We start from the raw sequence: 11,832 nt of genomic DNA, 5'->3' as shown, positions 1-11,832 counted from the left end.
TAATAAACTATGCCAGACTGCAAAAAAAAAAAAAAAATACAAACATGGTGTACTGTCTATAAAGTACAGCGGTAAATCTGTATTATAGAGATACACATCTCTACACTATTCTCTGTTTCTTTCCCTCTGAAAGTCTACATTCAGCTCTCGATGGTGTGATTACTTAGGAATAGATTTTATATACTTACTTTCATAATCAGTGAACTCGGAATTATTATTGTAGTATTGAGGATTGTACTGACTAAAACACTATGTTTATTCCATGTTAAATAACATCATTCTATCTTTGGATTCCATTTGTCCTGCTACTGATGTATTCACAGGAGAGGGGAGGTGGGAGGAAAACCCAAGATCCATCAGTTTGGAGGAGGAATATCAGAGGCTGTGGTTCTATTGTACTGCAGCTTGGGTTCTGGAAGAACACATTAATGGACCCAGATGGTTGGAAGCTAACTGAGGGCCTATGTTCTGTACACTTGTTTGTGATACTGCATTTTCATTTATGTAAAATTTATTTTCTTCAAGCAATATATTAATTTGGATGAAAATGAAGATGTTAAGGAATTTTCAGAATGGGTCTGTTTAACCCTCATTGGCTTTGTTTTTAGGCACTTAACTCAGAAAAGAAAAGATAGAAAAATACATTTTGGGTTCTCTTCATCTGTACCACGGCACTCTTTGGTTAAGATTTGTCATTTTGTCATATTTGATTCTCTAGACTCCTTGAAAAATCCCCTACTTCATTAGATGGAGTCCGTGTCTCACCATGGCAGTGAAAAGTTTAAAATGTTCCAGCTTTGCATTTAGCTAGGCCGTGGACACATGCCATGACACTTGCCAGCCAATTGTGTCAGGGGCATCATCTGAATCAGAATTACTTGCATGAAAACAAGGAGTTGCAGATTCTTGCAGTGAAAGTGGAGAGGAGCAGGAGCTGCAGAACATTGCCAGGGGTGAGTGTGCCATGGGATGCCATGTGGTGGCTGGTGTCTGGGGTGCTGGTTCTGCAGAAGATAGGGCTTATGGGGGCTGGTGCTGTGGTGTAGCAGGTAAGTCTGCCGCCTGCAGTGCCAGCATCCCATATGGTCACTGGTTCAAGTCCTGCTGCTCCATTTCTGATCCAGCTGTACTATGGCCTGAGACAGCATTAGAAGATTGCCCACATCCTTGGACTCCTGAACCCACATGGGAGACCTGGAAGAAGCTCCTAACTCCTGGCTTTGGATCAGCTCAGCTCTGGCCATTGCATCCAATTGGGGAGTAAACCAGCTGATGGAAGATTCTCTCTCTCTCTCTCTCTCTCTCTCTCTCTCTGCCTCTCCTCTCTCTGTGTAACTCTGACTTTCAAATAAATAAATCTTTCTTTTTTTTAAAAGAGCTTATGCTGATGGATAGTGGTCATGGAAAATGTGTGGGACATTTGGCAGCAAGATTTTGAATGAATTTTCCAACCCCTGAACCTCCTAGAGATTGGAATAGACTTCTAATGCGTAACTTCCTCTTATGCTTAATTAGGTTTTTGTTTTGAATTGTTTTTGATGAAACAGCAAGGAATTCTGAGTTATAGACTTCCTATTTCAGAGACAGAAGAACACTGATGCCTGCATTATAATTAAATAATGCCTATCACCCTTTCTTAAGCAACAAATGATCACAGATTCTCTCTTTGCTGCTAAGTAATGAGCATGGTGATTCTTCCCACCATAACCATCTTCCCACCTACACTCCCTCCCCTCTTCCTCCTTCCTCTCCTATTGACATGGAATGACTTACATAGCTAGGGTGAACATTTAACCCGCTGGCCCTAGGTGTTCATACACTTCAACTCTGTGTTATTATTCATATGCCCTTTTTATGACCAAGCTTATGTCAGAACGACAAATTATATATTCACCTAATACTGAGAGTCATCAAATTGATTTCTATTTTCTTCTCTCTTAGGCAGTTCTTGAGGGGCAGAAATATTTATTTTGTATATCATGTATTTATTCAACTAAAAGACTGACTGTCAAGATGCTGAGTTTTAGTGTCAAAGCAAATATGTTTCTAGACCCCATGAAGTTTACAGTCTGACAAGAAAGAGCAATCTACCCAAAGAATATTGTTTAACGTAGTAAATGCTGGTGTGAAGTCAGTGGATAAAGATTGAAGCATTCTTAATCTAGCACCAACTCTAATCCCATGATCTCTAATTGAGAGAAGTAATCAGAAACACAGAACTCCATGTTACCCAGTTATCTCTTTGAATTTCTGATTAAAAAATAAAACATATCAAACAACACACAAATACCTAGGAGTGCATAATATTTATATACTATCTTGATATTAAAAATAAGAACAAATAACCATGAAAAATAGCAACTTTGAATCTCCTTTGTTTTCTAGACAAGTTATAATCCTATGTGGTTCTTTACAGTAAATTATTATAGTAAATTACAGTACATCATTACAGTAAATTATTACAGTAAGTAACTATAGTAAATTACCTTTGTAGGTAAACTTCATCTCTCTCACATTTTTCCATTTGATAAATCAGATTTTAAAAACTGAGACCCAAGAGAAAAGAAAGATTTTTAAGCTCGTGTTATATGTTGATTGGCTCTCTAAAAATGATTTATTTATTTGTTTGAAAGTCAGAGTTACACAGAGTAGAAGGCGAGAGAGAGAGAGAGACATCTTCCATCTTTTGGTTCACTCACCAATTGGTCACAATGGCTGGAGCTGTACAGCTCCAATGCCAGCAGCCAGGGACTTCTTCTGGGTCTCCCACACAGGTGCAGCTGCCCAAGGACTTGGGCCATCTTCCACCACTTTCCCTGGCCATAGCAGAGAGTTGGGTCAAATGAAGAGTAGCCGGGACTCAACCTCCACCCATATGGAATGTCCATGCTGGCAGTAGCTTTACCTGCTATGCCACAGTGCTGGACCCTTGATTAGCCTTTATCTTAGACTTTTTAATGATATTAAAAAACACCGTATTTTTCTAAGCTCTTTCCATTCAGTTTCTACTTTGTAAATTCCAGATAATACTGTCCCCAGAATTAATCTAAGGTATAAATGCTATGATATAAGGCATTTAACCCCTTAACCTGTCTCCTTGAATACTCAGCTATGTTAGCTCTGTGTCCATTCTTCTGTCTCTGTACTAGATAAATAAAAAGACAGTGTAAAATGATTTGAAAAGAACTATAAGGGGTCAGTACTGTGGTGCTGCTGCCAATTGGGGAGTGAACCAGCAGATGGAAAACACCTCTCTCTCTCTCTCTCTCTGCCTCTCCTTCTCTGTAACTCTGACTTCCAAATAAATCAATAAATCTTAAAAGAACTATAAACATCAATAAAACACAAATGAAAATTGTATTCTCAAAACTGGATATTAAACCATGCCTTCTACACCTCTGTTAAAAGTTACATTCTATCATAGTCATTTATGATTTCTAGGGCCAAAGTAGTAAATAAGATTTTTCTGGAAGAGACAGAGGTTATGAGGGAGCCAGGATTTGGGGTCAGTTAGCAGCAGTGAGTGTCACTCTTTCAGATTTGATTCAGGAAAGGAAGAAAAGCAACTGATCCCTGAGATTTTGGGTTGGGAAGGAAAGGAAGGAGGGACTGAATAAAAGCAAAGGCCCTCTGGTTGTGGGCACCCACCCCTGACTGCAGCCTTTGGGGAGGGCCAGCTCGTGTCTCTATGGATGTTGCGGCCTGGACTCAGTTTCCCTGAGTTCCCAGGAGCTCCAACATATTCTGCCTTCTGAATGGCTGTGCCCATTCGCCTGCTACAGCCAGTCCCTGGGGCTCTGAGTTGGACCAGAGGGAGTTCATTCCCTGATCAGGGTCAGCCCTGGGGGCTGTGCTGCTCCTTCTCTGGCATTTACTGCATCTCCTGCTCTGCACGTGCAATCCCAGGCAGTTTCTGAGTGCTCACCCCGAGCCTGCCTCCTGCTGCTTCTTCCCTCTTCATTGTCCACCTGTGGGTCCCAGTTACCAGGGACTCTGTTCCCCACACTCCCTGCTTTGCTCCCCGTGTTTCTGGAAGAAAGTGTACCTGCTCTGGGACTTTCTGCTGCAGGTTTGGAATGCAGGAAGGGGCGGCAACATGTGTGGGAGAAGGGTGGGTGCCAGGGCACCAGAGATCTTGGCAGTTTCCCCCGAGGTCAGGGCTGGGACCTGGGCTGTTCTGTCTCCCACCTCTGCTTCCCAGGCTCCCAGTGCCTGGACTCTCTCCTGCAGAACCTTACCCAAACTGTCCCTAATGTGCTTTATTTAGTGGTTACAGGAGAGAGAGGGCAGCGTTCTGGGAACCTGCACATGCAGAGAAGGAAGGCAGAAAGACTCCCACTCTCCACAGTTAAATAAGCTGGGTTCCCACTGTGGGTGGTCTCAGAATGCAGTTGGGCTGGGCCTCTTGATGTTTTCTGGGCTGTTGCTTCCTGCAGGGTGGGGCTGTATGGCCTTCAGCAGGGAGCCTGTGGCAGCAGAGGGGTGGGAAGAAGGATCTGACAAGGATCTGCCCCACTGCTCTCATCCTGCACCTCATCTTCCTGGTGGGGAGCAGTGTGAAGCATGAATAGCTGCTTTGTGCATTGATCCCTCTCAAGTATTAATTATCAGACTTTTCCAATGTGGAATTTGAAGCTGTTCCAGAAACCTGGGGTGGGAAAACTCCCTTCTTTCAAACAGGCACAGAGACAGGGGAGGATCCAAGGAGTCTCTATTAATGGCCCTAGGCTCAGCTGGAATGATTTCCTGAGAACTGAGCATCAAATTCAAGTTTCTTAGCTGTTACAGCATTGGTGGGTTTAAATGGCAGCCTACATGACTTAGGACTGTTAGAGTTGGATTGCTCTTGCCACCCCCAAAACGCTCCAAGAGACCTTCTCTCATGCAATTAACAAAGGGTAAGGTTTATTGATGATCTGACATGTTGGGGCCCCCGTCCCAGTACAGGCGAGCGGCCCCAAATAGTCTTGGGTTAGGGTTTTTATACATGTTTAAACAAAGAAAATCAATCATTGCATAGATCAGACAGAGGTATAGAGTAAACAATTGATACAAGTTAAGTGATTTTACAACCAGTTGATTTATGAATACAGGGAGTACAGGATATCGAGTAAGGGCCCGATTAGACCTCAGAGAACCATATGGCCTATACAGGGAGTATCAAAAAGCCTCCTATTGCCAAAAGGGAGGGCCACACAACAAACATAACAAGGTTGCAGGAACTGCCTTGATGATACCTAGGAATGCAGCTGAATGGCGATAAGGGACACATGGTGGGGTCAGGGGTCCAGGAGGCAAAGAGATATATGGTGACTTCTTCTATCTTACTTAGGTGAAACTAAGGTTACGCTCACATTGGGGTAATTTACTGACTAATTAACTTTATAGAGAATGGCTATGCAGAGCAAGTCTAAGGAGGTCAGGAAAGCTCACCAGAGGAGGTTGGTGGGGGGAGCGGCTTTTAACTTTTTAACCCTTCATTCCCCACTCCTCTTAGGCCAGGGTCTCTAATCTTAGAGACCATCTGTTTCCCCTTCCCTGTGTGTTACATATTGTTGACGAATTACCATGAGTTTAACATTTTTAACTTGCTTTCGAAGAAATGTGACAAGCCTATTTAATATACAGGGTCCTATAGTAATAATTAGGAGCAGCACAACTAGGGGACCTGCCAGTGCTGATAATAACGTAGTCAGCCAGGGAGACTTAGTGAACCACGACTCAAACCATCCCTGTTGCTGAAGTCTGTCCCACTGTCTTTCCTCTAAGCGTTTACATAGTTGAGCCATGTTGTCCCTCGCCACCCCTGTCTTGTCTACATAGAAGCAGCATTCCTCCTTAAGGGCTGCGCATAACCCCCCCTCCTCTATGAAAATGAGATCCAACCCCCCACCTGTTCTGCAATACTGAAATGCAGATACTGGGCTGTATCTGGGAGGTTGTAGAAGATTTGTCAGGCAGAAGGGGTGGGGATCTCCACCTGGCAGGTTATCAGGTAGAAGGGGGCAGGGCAGGATGCAAAGGCTGGGCTTCCAGTGAAACATTGTCAGGATGACTGAGGTGCAGATGCATATGCTGGACACATTAGGCCTTTATGTCACACACACATAAGCTCATAACTGACTTTCTGCCTAATATTTTTCTTTCAAGAGGTAATACCCAAAATTCTTCTTTGGGATTATGGATGGAGTTCCGTTTTCTGTAACTTCTTCGAAGCTGGCATGTGGGCGTCGAGGGGGGTTTAGGTATTTCCTCTTGCTACCTGTCTTATGGTGTGCAACAGTGGCCTTGGAAAGACGGTGCCGCTCGGTCCAGAGGGCTGTTCAGGTAGTCCAGTGGAATGGGCTGGAAGCCTTGCCTGATGACCATTTGGAGTTTAACAGCTTTTAGTCTGTTAGAGACAAAACAAACAAGGGCATTAAAAACACACAGTGCAAAGAGAAGCATCAAGATTGCAGAAGTTATTGGGCCAAGGAGAGGAAACAGCCAGGATTTCTGTGACCAGATATCAGGCCAGAAATCCCAGCCCTGCTTTGCCTGCTCCTGGAGCTGTTTGGCTTTTTCCAGGAAAAGTACGAATTTGGATTTGTACCTGTCTAGTCTGATTGACCCAGAGACAACATTTTTCCTGGAACATGGCACAAATAGCTAACGTGCCATGCCATAACTATTGCATACCCTGAGAAGCAGGTCCAGTCTGACAAAGCTGCTTCCATCTGTGACTCAAACCTCATCTGCGTTAGTCAGGGGTTGTCTCTTGGGTCCCTTCTGCTGGCATAGATCAAGTCTATAGTCTCAGTACAGGAGTGGAAGGGACCACTTTCCCCTGGAACTGGCAGGGAGGGCTTTTTAAGTTTAATACTATTGGATGGACTTTTAAGGCCTGGCTGGGTGTGTGAGGCCCAGACCTATCCATGGGGTGCTGTTAAGAGAATTGTAAGAGATGCAAATCTCCCTTAAGGGAGGCACCCTGTTGACTTGCATTACATGGCTGGACTAGGAGGAGAGCTGAATAGGAGGCTGATAGAAATTGGCAACTTGCATTTTACTGACCCTAGGCCATCCCCAATAGCAGTGGCTGGAGCTGGAAGCTGGGCAGAGCCAAAGGCTTTTTAGCTCGGGGCCACAGGGTCTGTGGTTCTGAACCAGGAGTCCTTCGACACCCAGGGCAGTTCCATGTCCAGTGACCGTGCTCTTGGCAGAGCTGACAGAAGGCAGTCGCTGTTACAACAACTGCTTGCCCAATGCAACAGGCACCATTTGGGGTGCATTGGCTTTGCTGGGTTTCCTTGACAGTGGATCACCGTGTAAAGCAGCCACTGATTGGCCTGTTGCCCATCCTTACATCGCTCCTGCTGCTAGCTTGCTCCTCATTTCCCTGGTCTCTAATAAAGTGGACCAAGGAGGCAGCCTCTATGATGTCAGTCAAGGGGGTGCTCAACCCCGTCCCTGATTTTTGGAGTTTTTTTTTTATTTTATTTTATTTTAGGGTGAGCTAGAAAAACTATGGTCATGGGCAAATTCTGACACTTAGTATTTTTCTGTGAGTTAAGACCATGCCCATGAGAACTATGACCATTTAGGTAAGATTCACTGTGGTGACCTGCTTGTATACTTTGAGATTACTAGTGTAACTTTTTATCTATTTCTCAGTTTGGTTTAAAAGGGGAGTTCTGCCCATTTGCTGCGTGCACTGAAAAATCAATCTAGCTGTCACATTTTAACCTCTTATTCTGGCTATGTTGTTTGGTCCTCTATACTGTGACCAGGCATTATTATAGAAATGGTCAGTCATCCCTTACATAAGGTCTGGGGATCAAACTGTATATCACTGTGGAGAGTCCTGCAGAACAGTGGTAACTTCCCTTCTGGAAAAGAAAAGAGGAGAAGTGAGGCAGCGAGTCGGGTCTCTAGCCTGACTTCCTGGGCTTTCAGATTTAACCAGCGTTTAACCAGTGCTTACTGCGTAGCCTGACTTAGAGGAGAAATTGTGGCAGAGGTCTCTGCCATCCTTTGGCCTCCAGATATTTACCGTGAAGCCAGTGGGTTATGGGCCTGGGTTTCTGGGTTTTCACCGTGTAGCCTGTGGACACTAGAGCCTTTTTGGGCTCCTGGAACCGTTTTCTAGCATTTGCCACATAACCATCTCCCGTCGTCTCTAAGTCTCTTTTGGCACACTTTTTCCCTTTTGGCTAGACCTTCATTTGATCTACATTTGAACTAGCAATGCCTGGTTGTTACACAATAAATTACTTAGGCAGAACATGAATTCTATGTCTCTTGTTGTCAAATAAACCAGAAATAAAAACCCTGAACATTAGAGTTAGTACACAAAATTATCACATAACTCAGAATAATTTAACGGAGTCAAAAAGAGCTTACAGGACCTAATTTTAGAAATGGCAGGGTAGCCGATTAAGCAGACACTGTTAAAATAGACATTACAGTTTTTGTGAAAACAGATTTTAAGGTTTATGATTTAGACCATTTTTAAACATTTTAAAACTTTTTATGACTTGTTCACACCTTTGGAAACTTTACACCCGTAGTTACTTTTATATAGCCTTGAATTGTCATGTGTGGACAACCTATGAGAATACATGCTAACAAACTCAAACAGTCTATCTTATCGAATTTGAGATGTTAAAAGTACACATAATACACTCTCCCAAGTTTTACTTAGTACTGATGCCTAGATGTAAACTAGACATGTAAAGACATGTAAAACTGAGCAAGCAAGCCACTGAGCAAACCGAAGGGTATTTGCATTACCTCAATTTTCTGAACCAATCTGCATTGGCTTACTTTAGTTAACAACATAAAGGCTTGTATACACAGAATTTACTCTTATTTTTATAAGACCATTTTAGCTGGAAAGCAAAAACATGAATACAGCATAGGTCTGACACCATTTATAACATTTTAATACATTTTACATAATCTGAATTGACTCAAGCAGCTGTTACTTTAACAAATTCAGAGTCTCATCCTTTGAGAGTTCCAGGGATCCAACTGGAAGTCCAAAGTTGGAAGACTCGATTTAGAATTTAAGCTGTCAGAGTCAAACCATTTAGCCAAAATTAGTACATTTTTGATTAGTTGGGTAATCACTCAAACATTAAAAACAGATAAACAACATAGTCTCAGTACTACAAATAGAAAAACATGAAACCTTCAAGACAAATGAAACTCTTATCAGCTAAGTCAGGGACAGCAGCACAGAAAAGAGCTGATAAAAACCCATTTACATTTTGGAATAACCTGTTAAGAATTTTTAAATTAAGACAACATTTTTAAAGTTTTTATCATACAGTTTAGAACAGTTGGTTCTGAATGGAATTTTCCCATAATGTGTCCCCCTTGGTTGTACAAAACAAGAGATAAAGACCTCCGGAACAGGCACTGATCCGGAGTGAGATTGCTTCGCCCGCCTGGTGAACATGGAGCTGCAGGTTAAGGCCCATTTAGACTCTGTAGCTGCAGGGCCGTGGAGCCACAAACACATTTACACCACACACAAGCTCTTTTCCATTGCAGACACCAGGCAGGTCCCTGGTAGAGGGGCAACAGAAGCACCCCCCTTCCACACAAAGGCGGGCCTGAGTACTGAGTGCCCCAGGGTGACTTACCGGGTCCTGAAGTCCAGGAGATCCATCCATTTGCCCCATTTGGTTGGCCATGGGGAGTCAGTCTGGGGGGACGGGTATGGCTTGGGGAGTTAGGATCCTGAGGAATAAGTCAGGAGGCATGCCTTCCCATCCTCCGCCTGCCATTCCTGGGCTCCAGCTGAGTCCTGCAGGTTGAGGCTCAAAGGGCCAGCTTTGTTTGAACACACAGGGGGTTTCAGCACTTGCTAATGGCACAGCAGGGGTTTCCCTGCTGCCTGTGAAGGGAGAGTGGAGGGATCTGCTGGCCCTTGGGGAGCTGCTTCTTGTACCCTCTCCTGTGGACCCGCTGCTGGCCCCACAGCCACAGGCTGGTAGGGAGTAGGGAAAATCAAATCTTCAGAGTCGCCCTGTAAAACAGAATAGAGCGGCATCGAGGCTGAAGTCTTAGTTTGTTTTATCTGCTTTGCTGGGACAGTCCTGGACAACTAAAATCTTTTTTAAGGCTGTTTCTGAGGGAGTAAAAAAGGCTTTAACCAGGAAAGGGAGTTTTTACCAGATCTTGCCAGACCAGGATGTCAAGGGTGCCCTCAGGCACCCACCCTACTTCAAAGGTAGGCCAATCTGCAGAACAAAGGGTGGTTAGTCTCCCTTTCTAAGAGTTGTCTAAATCTGTCCCATTGTCTGAATTTCAGAAAGGAAATACAAATAGCCAAAAACAAATACCAAAGAGACTCACAAAAAGGCACTGAACAAAACAAAAAAAGACAAAAATGGAACGTCGGCCTCAAGCCGCACTGCGGAGCAACCCGCTTCCTTCCTACAGAGGTGGGGAGCCTGGCCCCCTACAGAGTCCCAGATGGGGTCCAAGAACCACACTGACACACAGACACAGATCGCAGGCTGACAGCACAATATACACGAATAGAGAGACAATGATGGAGATCAACACACAAAGACCTACAAACACAGACTCTGGAACCGCCTCAGAGCCCTGTGAGGATGCTGGCAATACGAATGCAAGTTCCGGAACCACTTCAGAACCTACAAATGCAGACTCTGGGACCACTTCAGAGTCTCGCGACAATGCTGGCAATCAACAAACAGCAAGACAACCAACAAAGTACCTTAACAAATGCAAAAGACCAAGGAGCTTGATCAGTTTCGCCTTCTTGACTGTCAAAGAGAGGTCATGGGCCCGGCTGCTTACCTCCAACCAATGATTCAAAGTTAGAGACAAAGGTGCAGACACAGTCTGGCCCATATTAGCAGTCAACACGATATACACGAACAAACAGTGTAGAAAATCAGCACACAAGGACCACACAAAGTGTCTACAAAGAATCTGAGATAAGCTACTGGTCGCGCAGACTCCAGGACCACTTCAGAGCCTTGCAACAATGCTGGCAATACATATGCAGATTCTAAACCTACCAAATGGGAGCCATCGCAGCGTCCCATACAAATGCTAAATAACAAGAGAATACAATCAACAAACAGCCAGACAACCAACAAAGTACCTTAACAAATGCAAAAGACCAACTAGCTTGATCAGATACCAAAATCTCAGCAGTACAAACAAAACATGAGTCTGAAAACAGTTTATGCAATAGAAAAAAAAAAAAAACAGAAAGAGAAAGGACGAACACTGATGCTGGCACCAAATTCCCAACCACGGGAATTCCCAATGGGAGTTTTCCCTGAGCTTCCTCAGTCTCCCAATCCTCCTTAGGCGTCCCTCAGGGCTGTAGCGTTTTGGCTTCCAGCCACCTCTGCCAGCCCAAACGTCTACCATGCCAGCCCAAACCGAAACCACTTCAGGCCTGAACCCAACCAGATACAGAAACAGAAACGCACGTGCACAGAGTCCCTATCCTTTAGGCGCCTTTACTTACCCCAAGAGATGTCCCTTGGAGACATCCGTGGGCAGCAGAGCTGTCTCGCTAGGGCCTCCAAATGTTAGCCTTGGATTGCTCTTGCCAACCCAAAACGCTCCAAGAGACCTTCTCTCATGCAATTAACAAAGGGTAAGGTTTATTGATGATCTGACATGTCGGGGCCCCCGTCCCAGTACAGGCGAGCGGCCCCAAATAGTCTTGGGTTAGGGTTTTTATACATGTTTAAACAAAGAAAATCAATCATTGCATAGATCAGACAGAGGTATAGAGTAAACAATTGATACAAGTTAAGTGATTTTACAACCAGTTGATTTATGAATACAGGGAGT

At 44.1% G+C, this 11,832-nt stretch overlaps 1 long non-coding RNA gene across 3 annotated transcripts; it reads right to left on the bottom strand.

Moving 5' to 3' along the window:
* Positions 1 to 4,888: 4,888 nt before the first annotated feature.
* Positions 4,889 to 10,985, bottom strand: LOC149122721 (uncharacterized). 3 transcript variants are annotated; one of them, XR_016219818.1, is made up of 3 exons: positions 9,630 to 10,985; positions 7,803 to 7,868; positions 4,889 to 6,391 (listed from the first exon to the last, which is right to left on the bottom strand). It is a non-coding gene; the product is annotated as an uncharacterized LOC149122721 (long non-coding RNA). The 3 variants fall into 3 exon arrangements; XR_016219819.1 differs by lacking the exon at positions 7,803 to 7,868; XR_016219817.1 differs by lacking the exon at positions 4,889 to 6,391 and having other exon boundaries at positions 6,487 to 7,868.
* Positions 10,986 to 11,832: the final 847 nt, after the last annotated feature.

Source organism: Oryctolagus cuniculus, chromosome 13, assembly GCF_051225735.1.
Source record: "Oryctolagus cuniculus isolate XC-2025 breed Fujian yellow rabbit chromosome 13, ASM5122573v1, whole genome shotgun sequence".
NCBI lineage: Eukaryota > Metazoa > Chordata > Mammalia > Lagomorpha > Leporidae > Oryctolagus > Oryctolagus cuniculus.
Note: the sequence above shows the minus strand (reverse complement) of the source record. Positions and strands in the feature narration are given on the sequence as shown.